The sequence below is a fragment of the Barbus barbus genome (assembly GCF_936440315.1).
Source record: "Barbus barbus genome assembly, chromosome: 30".
NCBI lineage: Eukaryota > Metazoa > Chordata > Actinopteri > Cypriniformes > Cyprinidae > Barbus > Barbus barbus.
Window position 1 is genome coordinate 8212005 of NC_136758.1, and position 15545 is coordinate 8227549.

Here is a 15545-nt window from a genome sequence, read left to right on the forward strand (position 1 = left end):
GTTTATAAAAAAATTAAAAGAAAGAAAGAAACGACGATAATAACATATAGTTACCAACATTACCACGCGAGCATAAAGTGAAGCTGATATTGGCGCGAAAATCAAACGCCAGAAGCGACCGTTTATTTTCCTATTTGCAGGATTTTGATTGTTCCTGAGGTGAGCCCACTATATAAATCACTTAAATGTGTTAAGAATGGCTGTATAATCATATATTCTATTGAACACAAATAGAAATATTTCAAATGCGGAGTTTATTGGAGGTAAATGATGACCAGGTAGCTATATTGGTTACAGTAACAGAGCCAAGCGGCGAGAATCCATTTAACTTTACTTTACTTTTTATGAACACATCCACTTCAGGGCTTTGACTTAATAAAACGTTATAAAAGAAAGGCATAAATAAACATCTACGTTCTTACCGTTCAGCTAATAAAGTAAACTGAGTATATTCTACTGTACTGTAGCCTATAATGTCTTGTTATCATTTTATATTTCGGAATTTAGTATTTTGAGAAATATTTAGCAATAGTTATTTACTATTGCTTTGAAACATTTCCTATTTTCACAGTAGGCCTACTTATTGAAACCACGCAACTGATATTTTAGCTGATATTGGCACGAAAATCAAATGCCAGAAGCGACCGCGGTTTTCTGTCAAGATTTTGATTGTTTCTGTGGTGAGTAAATTATATTTTTTCCATTATATAAAATACTTAAAGGTGCCATAGAATGGAGAACTGTATTTACCTTGGCATAGTTGAATAATAACAGTTCTGTACATGGAAATGACATACCGTGAGCCTCAGACACCATTGTTTCTTCCTTATGTAAATCTCGTGAATGCAAAAGACCACTGAAAAATAGGCAAATCGGAACACAACACAGACTGTTGTGGTGTTGCAGTTGAAATCATTAATATGTACACACCCAACATTTGCATATACCCACCCATGTTCTACCGAATCATCAGACGTTGTGCAGGTATTGTGAAGAAACATGCGAGGACAACAGCGAAAATGGCAGATCATGTAAATAAATGTTATGTTCCAGGCTGTGCAGGGGGTGTGAAGTGCAGGGATGGGTTGGTGTTGGTATTCAGAAAGGCACGGAAAGCAAATAACGCGAGCCACTAAGGCAAGGGTCTCCAACCCTGTTCCTGGAGAGCTACCATCCTGCAGACTTCAGCTCCAACCCTGTTGCAACACACCTGTTTGTAATTATCAAGTAGCTCTGAACACCTTGATTAGCTGGTTCAGGTGTGTTTGATTGGGGTTGGAGCTGAAATCTTCAGGAAGGTAGCTCTCCAGGAGCAGGGTTGGAGACCCCTGCACTAAAGGGACATGGTTAGCTTCTTGCTGGCGGTAGCCTGTTACATTACAGTACATAAGATTTCACTTAGCACATAAGTAAGGAGAGATGACAGACCATAAGATAATAACAGACCATTTAATTCTAGGGACAAATCCTAGGGTTGTAAAACAGTTTCTGGAGATCTGTTCTACGCTAGAGAATCTTTCTACGCTACTTTAGTATAAGTATATTTTGACTTTGCTGCCCTAGTGAACGTTTATGTGCTACAGTATCTACATATAACCACTAAATGGCGCAAAAGCCAATATTGACTGGAAAGTAAGAATTTCAGCTCTAAATCGAGTAGTTTAATTACTATTTTAGGCGGATGATGATGATGATATTTTAGGATTTTAAGATGTCTTGGATTTATCTGTGAAATAGAAGCTATACTATATAGGCTACCTCAGTGAAAAGCGTGTATGTTGTGAACGACATGTATTATACTGTACTGTATAATGTCTTTTTTTTAAATAATTTTATACTTAGGAATTTATTATTTTGAGAATTGTTTTGCAATAGTAATTTACTATTGCTTTAGCACATTTGGTTTATTTTCACAGTACTTATTGAAGGTTTTCCCATTCTTTTCTGAAGCTCTGTGAAAGCAGACATGTTTTGTAGCAGCACTGAAGAGGTGACCCCAGGTTCGAGCTCTGAGGCCGGGCCGAGCAGCAGCACTCTTACCCCACATAACCTGGTCTACTACAGACATGTACAGACATGTAGACTTCTCGTTTGGCTCTGTTCGAAGGCGGTCGCATTTTTCTACCCTCCCTATCCTGAACTTCCCTGCTTGCTCTCTCGTATTGTCTTGTCCTTCTTAAGAGACTCTCGCTGCACTATTTTACAAAACCGAAATTATGGATCTGATCAACTGGTCTCTTAACGCAATTGACACCATCTTCTCGACTAGAAGATCGGGATCTGGAGAACCGGAATGTCCTGCTGGGACGTTTGCTGCTGGCTACACGATGGACGCATGGGAGAGATGGCGGGTCGTGTGTCTGGCGGCTCTCTCCGTGGAGGACATTGAAGACATCTTCTTATTCGGAACCATGATAACTGGGTTTCTGCTGTTTGGATTAGGCGTTGCCCTAAACTATCGGAAAATTAAGGAGACGGGATTGGCTATCCAAAACCTCTCAAGGCTGCCCGTCATGATTGAGGCTGTTGGCAGAGCGATCGGCTCTGAAACAGTCGATTAACCGCAATATGGATTCGATCACGGCTAAGCTCTCGGCTTTGGAAAGGAAAATTGATGGACAAGGAGATCAGAATGGACAATGAGAATAGCTGTGAAACCAGAAGACAGCTGTTCGCCCAAAGTCAAAACAATCTTATCTCTTTCCGGCTTCCCAAAACAGAACGGCTTGGCAAGGCCGCTCTGGTATCAACTCTCCTGTGAATACTGCAGGGAGACGCTCTTTCTTCCCTCCCCCATCAAACACCTTGTTATTGGATTGGATTGGATTGGATTCAATTTATTGTCATTGCACATGTAGGTACAAGGCAACGAAATGCAATAGAGAAGAAGAAATACAGCATAACATGAGGAAAGAGAGGAGAAAAAAAAGTGTCCTCACACTACGTCCTTGGAAGAGAGTGCAGTGTGAGAACAGACAAAAAACCTCAGCATAAAGCACAGTCAACACAGGAACATAACTTGCATAGTAATCCTAGTTCAGACGAAACAGCCATCCGGCCAGCCGCCATTACAGCGCAAACCCACGGACCCGTTAACACCTGACAGGATGAAGCGACGAAGGCGTGGGATGGGGGTAGGGAGGTGTATGAGTGTGTGTATGTGTAAGTTCGTGTGAGTTCGTATGCCTTGAAATCCGTTTCGCCAGTACTCCAAACCAGTTGTCTCAGTTCGCAGGTTGTGATGCGACATAGCAATTGCCATGGAAACGACCTTGGACAGAGCACAAGCGCCCGACAATAACAAGGTGTTTTTGGGAGGAGGGAATGGAAGAAAGAGCGTCTCCCTGCAGTATTCACCGGAGAGTTGATACCAGAGCGGCCTTGCCAAGCCGTTCTGTTGTGGGAAGCCGGAAAGAGATAAGATTGTTTTGTCTTAGTGCGAACAGCTGTCTTCCAGTTTCACAGCTATTCTCATTGTCCATTCTGATCTCCATGTCCATCAATTTTTCTTTCCAAAGCCGAGAGCTTAGCCGTGATCAAATCCATATTGCCCACAGACTCCATCATGACGGGCAGCCGTCAGAGGTTTTGGATAGCCAGTCCCGTCTCCTTAATTTTCTGATAATTTAGGGCAACGCCTAATCCAAATAGCAGAAACACAGTTATCATTGTTCCGAATAAGAAGATGTCTTCAATGTCCTCCACGGAGAGAGCCGCCAGACACACGACCCGCCATCTCTCCCATGCGTCCATCGTGTAGCCAGCAGCAAACGTCCCAGCGGGACATTCCGGTTCTCCAGATCCCGCTTTCCTAGTCGAGAAGATGGTGTCAATTGCATTTAGAGACCAGTTGATCAGATCCATAATTTCGGTTTTGTAAATAGTGCAGCGAGAGTCTCTTAAGAAGGACAGGACGATACAAGAGAGCAAGCAGGGAAGTTCAGGAGGGAGGGAGGGAAGAAAAATGCGACCGCCTTCGAACAGAGCCAAACGAGAATATTGTCGGGCGCTTGTGCTCTGTCCAAGGTCGTTTCCATGGCAACTGCTATGTCGCACCACAACCTGCGAACTGAGACAACTGGTTCGGAGTACTGGCGCAACGGATTTCAAGGCATACGAACTCACACGAACTTACACATACACACACTCATACACCTCCCTACCCCCATCCCACGCCTTCGTCGCTTCATCCCATCAGTTGATAACGGGTCTGTGTTCGCGCTGTAATGGCTGCAGGCCGGATGGCTGTTTCGTCTGAACTGGATTTTCTATGCAAGTTATGTTCCTGTGTTGACTGTGCTCTATGCTGAGGTTTTTGTCTGTTCTCACACTGCACTCTTGTTCAGGAGCGTAGTGTGAGGACTATTTTTTTTCTCCTCTCTTTCCTCATGTTGTGCTGTATTCTTCTTCTTTATTGCATTTCGTTGCCTTGTACCTACATGTGCAATGACAATAAATTGAATCCTATCCAATCCAATGTAACCCGTAGACAGCAGGATCCTCCATCGTCTTCTGGCCTACTGACTTCACACAGATCCGATGATGTTAGGAACCGTGTGTGTGTCCAGGATCAAACACTGCCACTGACACTGGTGCTCAGACAGCTGTGTTCACAGACACAACACCGATTGGAGGTGACCACTGGTAGAACACTGAGCCGCTAAAAACGGCTGCATCCTGTGGATCACCTGATTCAACCTGATTGTCCGGAGTCAAACACGGCATCAAAATCTATATCTGACTTTTATCGTTATCTCCATATTTCCCTGCAATTAGTTTATGTTGTTAAAAAATGCTGAATATCCTTTTATGGCACACAGCAGGCAAGCATTATACTATAGTATTTCCTCCAAAAAAATGACTTACAATAACAATTTAAATGTATTATTAACTACATTATATGCATATTTACTTATTAGTTGAAAATATTTATTTATTATTATTCTTTATAAAACATTTAGTAAAGTGGCTAGGGGGTCCCACAAGCTACGCCCATGATTGTTTGGCTCCCTAAAAGCACCAGTGAAGATAATGTGGACTGAGAAACATAACTAAAAAGATTTTTGAAAAATAATAATTAATTATAATTAAATAATTAAAATAATTTTTCAGTCAATGCAAATCATTTTTATTCTTATTCAATGTGGTTACGAAAAAGGGTCCAACCCCTTTTCAATATCCAAATTGAACAGAATAAAACTTATTTGTAATGACTGAAAAAATATTTCTTAATTTTGCTCTCAAAACCAGATTGATGCATTTAACTTTCGTACAATTTTTGTACAAATGTGCAAGATTTTCTTTTGGAAGACATTTCCTCACAAACGGTAGGAAATTCACAAAATATCTTCATGGAACATGATCTTTACTTAATGTCCTAATGATATTTGGCATAAAAGAAAAATCAATAATTTTGATGTGTTTTTGGCTATTGCTACACATATACAGACTGGTTTTGTGGTCCTTTCTCCTTAGCTCAGAGCCTGATAAACATCAGTGGAAGAGCAGACAGGATCAGCTCTTCTGTGGGTTCATCTGTCCACACCTGGATCTCCAGCACTCCATGGCTGAACCCCTCAGAGACACCTTAACAGTATTCAGCAAACTAACCCTCTTTCTGTAGTCCTGATTAAATCTTAAATCAAAACTGATAACGCATTGTACAACTATTTTAACATAGTGACAACGTCTTCATCTGCGTCTGCGTCTGCGTCTGCGTCTGCATCTGCGTCTCATGCGGCCTCTGTGATAGTGGCTGTGGAGGGACGTGGTTTAGCTCGGGGGGAGCATGGCCAGTAATGTGAGATGCCCAGAGCTGGTGCTCTCACAGTTTGCAGACACTGGAACTTATGCTAAGGTAAAGATCCATCCATTCTCCAAACCACAAGGGTATGGTAAAAATGAAACCTGTTATAAATTGTAAAAACAACACACATTTTGGCAATAATATTTAATTGAGTGATCAGAGTTTTAAATGTTTGAAACTTTTTTTGTTTTTACTGTACTATTTTAAATCAATTTTTAAACGTTTTTAAATTTCTGGTTTTATTGTTGTGATTAATTTTTATGATTATTTTGCTTCCTTTTATGTAAAGCATTTTGAATTACCATTGTGTATGAAATGTGCTATATAAATAAACTTGCCTTACTAAACCTTAGTGTAAGAAACTTAAGTTTACACTATTCATTACATGATGGAATCTAATAGAATTTGCTCCCAGCTTGGCTTATTTTAATTAAGAACATTTACAGGGTAAATACTAAATTTATAGATGCTTTAATAATAGGTCATAAAAAGTAAGTAAATAACATGATAGCCCCAAAAGTCTCAATAGTGGCTGTATCTATATCCATTCCAGGTGCACAATGTTTCTTCTAGATATTAAACTCATTTAAGCAATTCCCCATTGCATACAGATAGTATGTTTGAAATGTTTTAAAATAAAATTAGCTAAAATGCTTTGCTCTGGGCAATTCTCCAGAACAAAATCTTTCACACAGTGAACCATGACAGAATTAAAAAAAAAAAATTAATGACTGCCCAGAATGTAGTGTAACCAAGAAAATGGATTTTTATTGGTCTTTAAGTAAAGTCATTACTTCATTTTTAACCATTTTATTGCTATTTAATATGCTTGCGAGGTGAAGATTTTTTTTTTAATTAGAGACAGTATCATGCAGTAGAGGACGACATTCTTTGTAAAACTAGCACTTACAAAATGATGCTTAATTTTAATACAGGTTATTACCAAGCTCCATAACCTGATGCTTCTGGAGATTCTAATGCCAGACACTGCTAGTGTGAGAGGACAAGGAACCAAACTCTACACCCTCATCACAGAGACTTTCCCGGTATCATACGTTTACTGCATCTATCCTGGCTATAAATCAGGGCTGGGTGACATACAGGCTGTAAATTAAAACTATTGTTAGAGATTGTGCACACACCTTTATCTGATTTAATTCAGAATTACAGCTGCTTCTTTCAACTGAATGCAGAATATTTGCTTTTGCTATGTGTGCAGTCAGTCACATTCACTGCCTTTCAAAGGAAGTACTTCAATGAGAAGAAGGGCCTGGAGTACACACAGCAGCTCTGTGTCCCTGAGTTTAGCACTGTCCTGATGGAGGTGCAAACCAAGTAAGTCATGGATTCCTAGGGTTCTTTTTCGAGTTTTTGTTTTAGTTCCAGGATTCTGGATGTGCATGATTAGTCACATTATTAGTACTAGTATAGGAACTAGGGCTGCATGATTAATCGCATACTATTGTCATGCGCATCTCGTCAGTAAAGCCCGTTCTTTGATTAGCTGTAAATCTCCATCACCTGCTTTCAGATGGAGCGGCATTTAATACACAGAGCCGTAGTTCCCTGACAAGCCACGCAAAATGCAGGCCTAATAGGAACTCCTCCTACATGTACTCATAAAAATTCTCAAAGTAAACATGATCTCATGGTGACCTTGCATTGTGTCAGTGTGAATTATTTGACTGTTTCAATTCTGTTTCAGATGAGTGATATCAATGTGTTTTTATAAATGCAATAATCTGTAATAACCCTATGTGTAATACATATATGATCAATTTGATTAAACAATATCAAATGAAACATCTTCTCTGTCTGTAGATACTACTGCCTGGCTTCTGCATCTGCCCTACTAAAATACTTTGAGTTTGTTCAGAACTCTATATATGCTCCTAAGTCACTGAAAGTGATCTTCACCGGCAGTGAGCAGACAGCCATGATTGATGCAATATCAGCCAGCAACTTGGAGCTAGTAGTGAATCACAGAGATCACAGGTTAGAGGACATTACTATTCTGCAGTTTTATGTTGACCTGCATGTTACAGAATTCAAACTAAAAGCTCCACAGAGAATTTGAACACCTGTCATCCACAAAGATCTACAGATCTACACATCCCCTATCCCAAGCTTAGCACTGTTTCACACACTTTATTGTATTTAAGTACTTACCAAAGAATGTAGAAAAGCACACAGATTTCTATTGGGTGTTAGAGGTGACATGTAGAGGTGCACAGAAAGCTGTGTCATTGTAAAATGGTATTGTGAACTATGTTGACTATACTCATAATTTGCTTGTGTCTGAATGTCAGTAACCATATGCTGTTGTATGCAGAAGTAAAAACACTCTGTTTGGGGTCTTGAACTACACTAAGACTGCTGGAGGGGAGCGACGGTTACGCTCTAATATTCTTGAGCCCCTCCTGGATGTGATCACTATCAACTTACGCCTGGACACCATACAGCTGTTATCTGTCTGCCTTTTTTCGTTCTTTTTCTTTGTCATTAATTAAATAATCTTCTCTTTGATCTGTTTCCAGAAGCTGCTGCAAAATGAGGAGCTCTTCTTTGGTCTGAAGAATGGTAATAACACCACATTTCATATGTCTGAATTTTAGAGATTCTTCCAGGATGTTTTTCTCCTCATTTCACCCTTTTGTTTGAGGCTCTTTTGCTAATGATTTTATGTTTATTAGGTCTGTACTGCACCACATGCATAAGCAGTTTACTAAAGTTGTGATTTCACACTGACAGTGTTACTGGGTAACAGTTCCTCTACATATTAAAAAGTTATTTCTTGGTTACTGTATTAAGAATTTGCTTTCGTAACAACTGTGGTTATCAGAAGATATAATTGCAAACTTGATGAAATATCATTTACACAAGGGGGAATGCCATATTTACATTCAGCTGTTAGCCTAATTACACAGATCAGAACCCAAACCCTAAAGAGTTGCATTGCGTCAATTTATTTTTAATTATTTGTGAGTACTGAAACTACTGAGTAGTGAATACTGTAAACTGTCCATATGGGTTCTAAAGAAATATGCACAGCTTATTGCTGAAACAGGCCTTACTTGTTATTGAGTAATTTGTTGGTGATTTCAAAAGCTCTTAAGCTCCTGGATCACACCTACATGGAACTGAACGCACAATCATAATATATTGATGTTAACCAAATGCCTAAATGTCTGGCTGGCACCACACCATGACGGGACTTTATTGATGTTGTGCTTTAATTCACAGCCATTGCACACTTCCTGGATATAGATGATCTGCTGACTGCTCTTGTTCAGGTCCCAAAGCAAGAGACACATTTACCAGTTTAAGTACTGACCAAAATAATGTTGCTTTCTTATTCAGAGCGATGTGGTGGGTAATTGATTTGACAAAAAGTTCACTAAAATTCAGTTTAAATTAGCGCATCATTACTTTTTTTTCAGGAGGTCTAGTTAAATACCAGGCAAAATCCTTCAGCAAGAGAGCTTTTTGTCCTGTAAATTCAAGATTTTCATCTATAAAATGACTTTTTAAGCCACCATTGTTAGGTTTAGTTTAGCAGTTACTCTAATTAGCAAAGATCATCTTTTTTATGGTTTGTAGATACCAGTGGCTGAAGCAAAAATAACGCAAGTAATTCAGCTGAAGCATACTCTGGAACTCGTCCCATCATTGAAGGTAACTCGTGCCTATGCATTTTTGAAAAAATACTGTCAAATAGTACTGTAAGACACAAAGTCATTCAGGCCTGTACTGCATAGGTCTGTGGAAAAGCTCAGCAGATTTCCAAAGAATTGCAGTACTCATATTTTAATGCTTTCAACCACCAATAAGAGCAGTAGCCATCTCACCTCAGTGTAAAGTCAACATTAAATCAATTGACCTTATTTACTATCACTTGTAGCATTTTGGTAAGTGAGGAAATGACACCTGTGATTATGTCATGATTGTATACTGAGTGTATTTTTTCTGACATGGTTGAGAAGGCCTATTAAAACGCTCAGTTGCATATGTAATTTTGCCACATAATAAGTATATTTTCCCTGATTAGGCGATGCTGTCACATTCCAAAACAGCCTTGTTGGAAGCATATTACACCTCACTTGATGACACCAGGTAATACATTTTAGCAAACTATATTTGCATATATGCTAACATCTTGCACTGGCCATTTTTGCTTAACATGAAATATGAGCCTGTTCTTTCATAAGAGTAGATAGTGTGTTGTGTATACCGCAATAGCATAGTTGAAGATCTATGAGCCCCACATGTTTGTCGAGATCAATCAGCATTTTATATATGCATTTGAAGGTTTAGTTAGAGTTCTAACATGCAGCCCAACAGAAACTACTATTTCATCTTTAATGTTTTCTCATTTGTGTTGGTTTAGGTTCAACAGCATTCTGGATCAGATCAAATCACTGATTAATGATGACACCAGCTACATGAAAGGCAGCTTGACCATGTGCATGCAGAAGTGCTATGCTGTGTGGCCCAACGTCAGCGAATTCTTAGATATTGCACGGCGAGCCTACACAGAAGTGGTAGATGACATAGCAGGTGAGCTCCTTAATTTCACTAGAGTGTGAAAAGGTTTGTTTGTGAATTGTGAATTACCAGTTCATTCGCCCCAACCACACCACATGATCCCTTACCATTACAGGAGTTAAATACAGTTTTATTATTACATTTTGTTCCTGAGATCTATTTATAATTTTCATTAAATTTCATAATTTAACAAAGTTTCTTAATCTCAAATAGGCATTGTAAATGTGGTCAGACGTGTGCACACTGTATGTTTAAATGGCATGCCACAGTCACTTATATCAGTTACTAATCAGATCTTTCCACATTCCATCCTATTTATATGTTTTGTCATGAACATCAGCATTATTGATGTGTTGTGCTGTTGCTGATCAGGATTAGTGGCTCAGCTTGGAGAGAAGTACAGCCTACCCCTCCGGACAAGTTTCAGCAACACACGTGGCTTCTTTATTCAAATGAATACATTTGACATTTCCACATGTCTTATGTGTGAGTATATAGTGGATCAAAATACGTTTGTCTTCTGTTAGATAACTAGTGTAAGAATTAAAAAATGCAGAGTTTTAAGCATAGATGTTGTTTACTTACATTGCAGGGTGGTGTCCAGGTTACTGAGTGATGTCTATGAACACATCCACTGCCTGTACAAACTGTCCGATGCTGTGTCAATGCTGGACATGCTGCTCTCTTTGGCTCACGCTTGCACTGTCTCAGATTACGGTAATGTTTAAGAACCAGATAAACATAATACTACATTTATGTGAGCAAATTATTTTTTTTTTTTCTCCTTTTAGCTATTGATAGCATTGATATCTTTTTATTATTTAAAGGAAACTCTGGGTATTAAGACTTGTATGGCTTAATATAACGTAAATAATGTCTCCTACTGAGTAATGTAGTAGAAAACCCATGAAAGATTTATTTAAAAAAAATATTCACCTTATACATATTTTGGACTATGGGGCGGGGCGCCATTATTTCGATGGTTGCACTCCGTGAGCTACTTGCACTACCTGTTGCTATTTTTACCGCAACACAACTTGTAATACACAACTCGGAAAATAAAATACTGATAAGATGGATATAAGCATAGGATTAAACCAAATGCTGTACCATTGATTTTTCCCCACAAGGAGTTTAAACGCCCCCGGATATCAAGTGAAATCCGTACTGGGAAACTCTTTCAGTGGCTGCAGCATCATGACAAGTGTCGGCATGTTTACATCCTGCCAGGATGGCATCTAGTGTTTCTTGTCTCTGCCGTTTGTAAGCTCTTTCAGTGTGGTTTACTAAAAGCCTCAAAGGCATCAGGGCTGAAGTGGGTCTTTTTTGTGGGAGTTTTATTCGTCCACTGGCATCTTCCCATTCTTTTCTCCTTTTCTTATCACTAGGAAAGACTTGCATCGATTTTCTTGTTGTCGAAAACAATGTTTCATGTCATCAAAATAATGGCACCCCCCACAGTCCAAAATGGATCCACAATGTGTATTTTTTAAATAACATAAATCTTTCATGTGTTTTCTACTAAATATTTCAGTAAGAGACATTTGCGTTATATTAAGCCATACACATCTTAATACCTGAGGTTCCATTTAATAACCTTAAAGTATAAACAAATAATGATTTGTTTCCTAGTCCTGAATTCACTGATACATTGGCAATAACGCAGGGTCGCCACCCAATCTTGGAGCGCATTTCTGGTCAACAACCAATCTCCAACGACATCTACATCTACATCTCTGAGGGAAGCAATTTTGTGATCATAACAGGCCCCAACATGAGTGGCAAGTCCACCTACCTTAAACGGGTGGCCCTCTGCCAGATAATGGCTCAGATAGGTACACCGAGTATCTTTTATATAAAAAAATAAGATTTGTTTTATGACTTGCTCACTAACTTTTTGGTCACTACATAGTTCTCTGTAATTTCCACATTTGCAAACACCGCTTATATACAGTAAGTGGTTGTGGGTAATGATAAGCAAGATTGGGGTTTGTTCTAGGATCTCTTCTAGGGTCTCTTCTAGTCCTGTGGGATCAAAACAAACTTATTTAGAAAGTCTTCTTTGTCCCAGGGTCCTTTCTGCCAGCAGAGTTCGCCTCTGTTTGAATTGCAGATCAGATATTCACCAGAATAGGAGTAGACGATGACTTTAGACCAACTCCTCCACATTTATGGTTGAGATGAAAGAGGTCAGTTTTAGACACTGTGGAAGAAAAAGCTAATTTTGTTGATATTTGATTAACGAAACTTAAAAATGTAGTGTCAAGTCTTAAAATTTGTATTTACACGTATGTTTTTGTGTACACATGGTCTCAATATGTATCAATGAATAGCATATACAAGGGCTGCCTAGAAAGTATCCTGCCATGTAATATGAAAGATATGAGAGCTGTAATCTGACAAAAATGGCCACAGCTATGGACTAGAGCCCTGCACGGGCCTCAAATTTAGGCCCTAGCCCAGCCCTGGACCGAGATGCTCAGGCCCTAGCCCGACCTGTGTCTGACAGCTTATCAGAATTACCGACCCGAGCCCATCTTTTTTCCCCCTTCTCCCAAAACAGCTTATACTACTGTTTCAGCTATTAATGTAGTTCAGTTTTGAATGTAATGGCGAAGTGATGATATTTTGTTTCATTTTTTTATTGTTAATTTAGAAAAACGTTTGGAGCATTTTTTGTTTTAAAGTAACGAGCAAGCGGCATACAGTAAGCTGATCATAGTCTATGTTTGATCAATTTAGCCTTCTCAAATCATCACAACTTTTTTTTGCTTTGGCCCAGTCCGCATCTGAACTATGACGTGAAAATTGGCCCGAAGCCCAGCCCTAGAGGCGTAAAAAAAGTCGGGGCCTATCGGGTCCGGGCTGAAATGCAGGGCTCTACTATTGACAACTGGTGATTGGCAGCTTCATCACAACAATGTACCCACCTGTGTATCCCATCTCATGCATAGTTTTTTGGGGAAACATCTAATCATCTAATCTCTTGTACAGAGATATATACAGATAGACCAAGTACTCATTCAAAAAAAGTATTTTCTCATTGAAATGCTCAACTGTGCTCAACTCCACAATGCAAGCGCCAAGTCCCTCATCATTATCGATGAGCTGGGGCGAGGCACCAGTCCCGAGGAAGGCACTGGCAACTGCCACAGTGTCTGTGAATTCCTCATCAGTCTTAAGGTGCTGTTTTTACTTCATCAAGAATACATATATGATACAATACCGAGAGATATAAAAAACAAACATGCTTGAATTGTTATTCTAACATCCGTACTAGCAGTATTTTTATAAGTAGCTAACAAAACTTTGTGCTGTAGGCCTTCACACTCTTTGCCACGCATTTTCTGTGGAGAACCAGTACATGCAGGTTCAGCACGTCCGCAATGAAGATGGCAGAGACATGGTTGTCTACACACATACCAGCTCAGCCGAGGCCAATCAGAGGAGCGCAACTATGGTAGGTTAAGATGTTTCCAAGTTTTTCTAAACTACATTTGTTTAATGTGTATAATAAGTGAAGCGGTTTGGTTAGGTATAAGAGCAGTGGAGATGACCAATTTACCGTCAGAAATTATTCAGGAAGCCAAAACCGTTGCAGCTAAAATCAACCAAAAGCTGTGGGTATGTTTCTTCTTGTTTATGACTCATGTATATTGTATATTGTATAATGTATATTGTAGAGGTATAGGAGAAAAATCAGATACAGACAGCCTACAAGGTTATTGACCCTGTCTTCATTGTGTTGTCCAAAGGCCAAGCATTACAGTGATCCTGACACGGTCAAACAGAGGGCAGTCTATCGTCTGGCCACCAGACTGCTGTAACTCACGGCTGGATCCAGAGAGCCTGCGTCAATACCTGAAGGGGTTGAAGAGACAGCATGAGGCTGAACTTCAAAGTGCTACAGAGTCGGTAGAGAATGAGGAATAAGGAATGGGATGGAGGGGTTGGAATATAAGGGATGGATTTCACCTGTTTGAGAAAAACTGACAAAATACACTTGTTGAACAAAGCCAGGGAGATAGTTACTTATGTAGACCATACACGGATATAAGGATTTTTTTATATTATTTTAGAAAAGTAACTTATTTTCACAATTATCATTTATTGTTTGTTTAGTTTAGTGAGACCGAAACCATATGAGGTTCATGTGTTCCACTTTTGTTAGAAACTGTTAACTAAATAAACACATGGGATGGTTAAGTTTCACTATGGTTCATTCATTGCACCAATGTTTTTAATGCAAATTTTCAGTCTCACAATCACAATCAGTCTCACAATCATGCGCTACTGTGCATGTATTAGTCTATGAGATTTTGTGAGTTGTTGTATTTGTGGATTGTATAAGAAACAACATACAAATAAGAACGAGTGCTGATGTTCCAAATATTGCCAGACCTCTGACTTGGCTGCAAATAATCATAGATGTGTTGATATTTGGAACAAAAACACGAGTAGATCTTTTTGAGTGAGTGAGTCATTGATTAATTTCCCCCAGCCAACTGGTTAAGAACACTGATTCGTTTAAGAACAACACAAGTTATGAGTCAAGCAGTGAATTACTCACACGAATCATTTGTTTAGAACTGACACTGACTCAACTCATGAATTAAGGTTTTTTGAGTCAATCTATGACTCTTGTATAAAGAGTGCTGCTTGACACCATCTACTGCCATAACGATGTAGCCTGCAAGAATGAGTCATCAGTTGTACTTCATGTCTAATGCACAGACTATCTGGAAGACTCACAGACAAGCGGAGAGATACAAACTCAAGGTCTGAAGTCAAGAACACAACCCTATTTATACTACTAAGGTCGAATCATGTGTTATATTTTGCGTGAGTCTGAATGTGTTCTGTCAGTATCAGTAATACTAGCAGCTGTCAGTCTAGCTCGCTAGGCCAGTGAGATTGAACAGACAAATTTACCTTTTTATTTTTAGAGTAGATTCATATCTGCACTTAAGCCTTCTTTGATGGGTGGATTTCTAAGGCCTCTAAATGACCAATTTATATAATCTAATATACTACATGCCTTTGGTCACCTGGCTGATAGTTCATAGGTTTTTCATAGTAAAAGGCCTTTTAGTTTAATTATAAAAATGTCCACATTCAGGTTGTGGTGCATGTGTCTTTATTATGTGAAATCTGTACTGATTTTTATAAAGTTAACAAAATAATGACCTTTATA

General features: G+C 39.1%; 1 pseudogene across 1 annotated transcript; it reads left to right on the forward strand.

The window, feature by feature from the left end:
- The first annotated feature begins 1966 nt into the window (after positions 1-1966).
- Positions 1967-14284, forward strand: LOC306850039 (mutS protein homolog 4-like; annotated as a pseudogene). The gene is made up of 18 exons: positions 1967-2078; positions 5681-5857; positions 6742-6852; positions 7026-7141; positions 7628-7801; positions 8139-8268; positions 8344-8386; positions 9050-9117; positions 9407-9481; positions 9855-9919; positions 10194-10363; positions 10724-11073; positions 11984-12186; positions 12423-12556; positions 13419-13534; positions 13672-13811; positions 13887-13975; positions 14107-14284. The product of its transcript is annotated as a mutS protein homolog 4-like (transcript).
- Positions 14285-15545: the final 1261 nt, after the last annotated feature.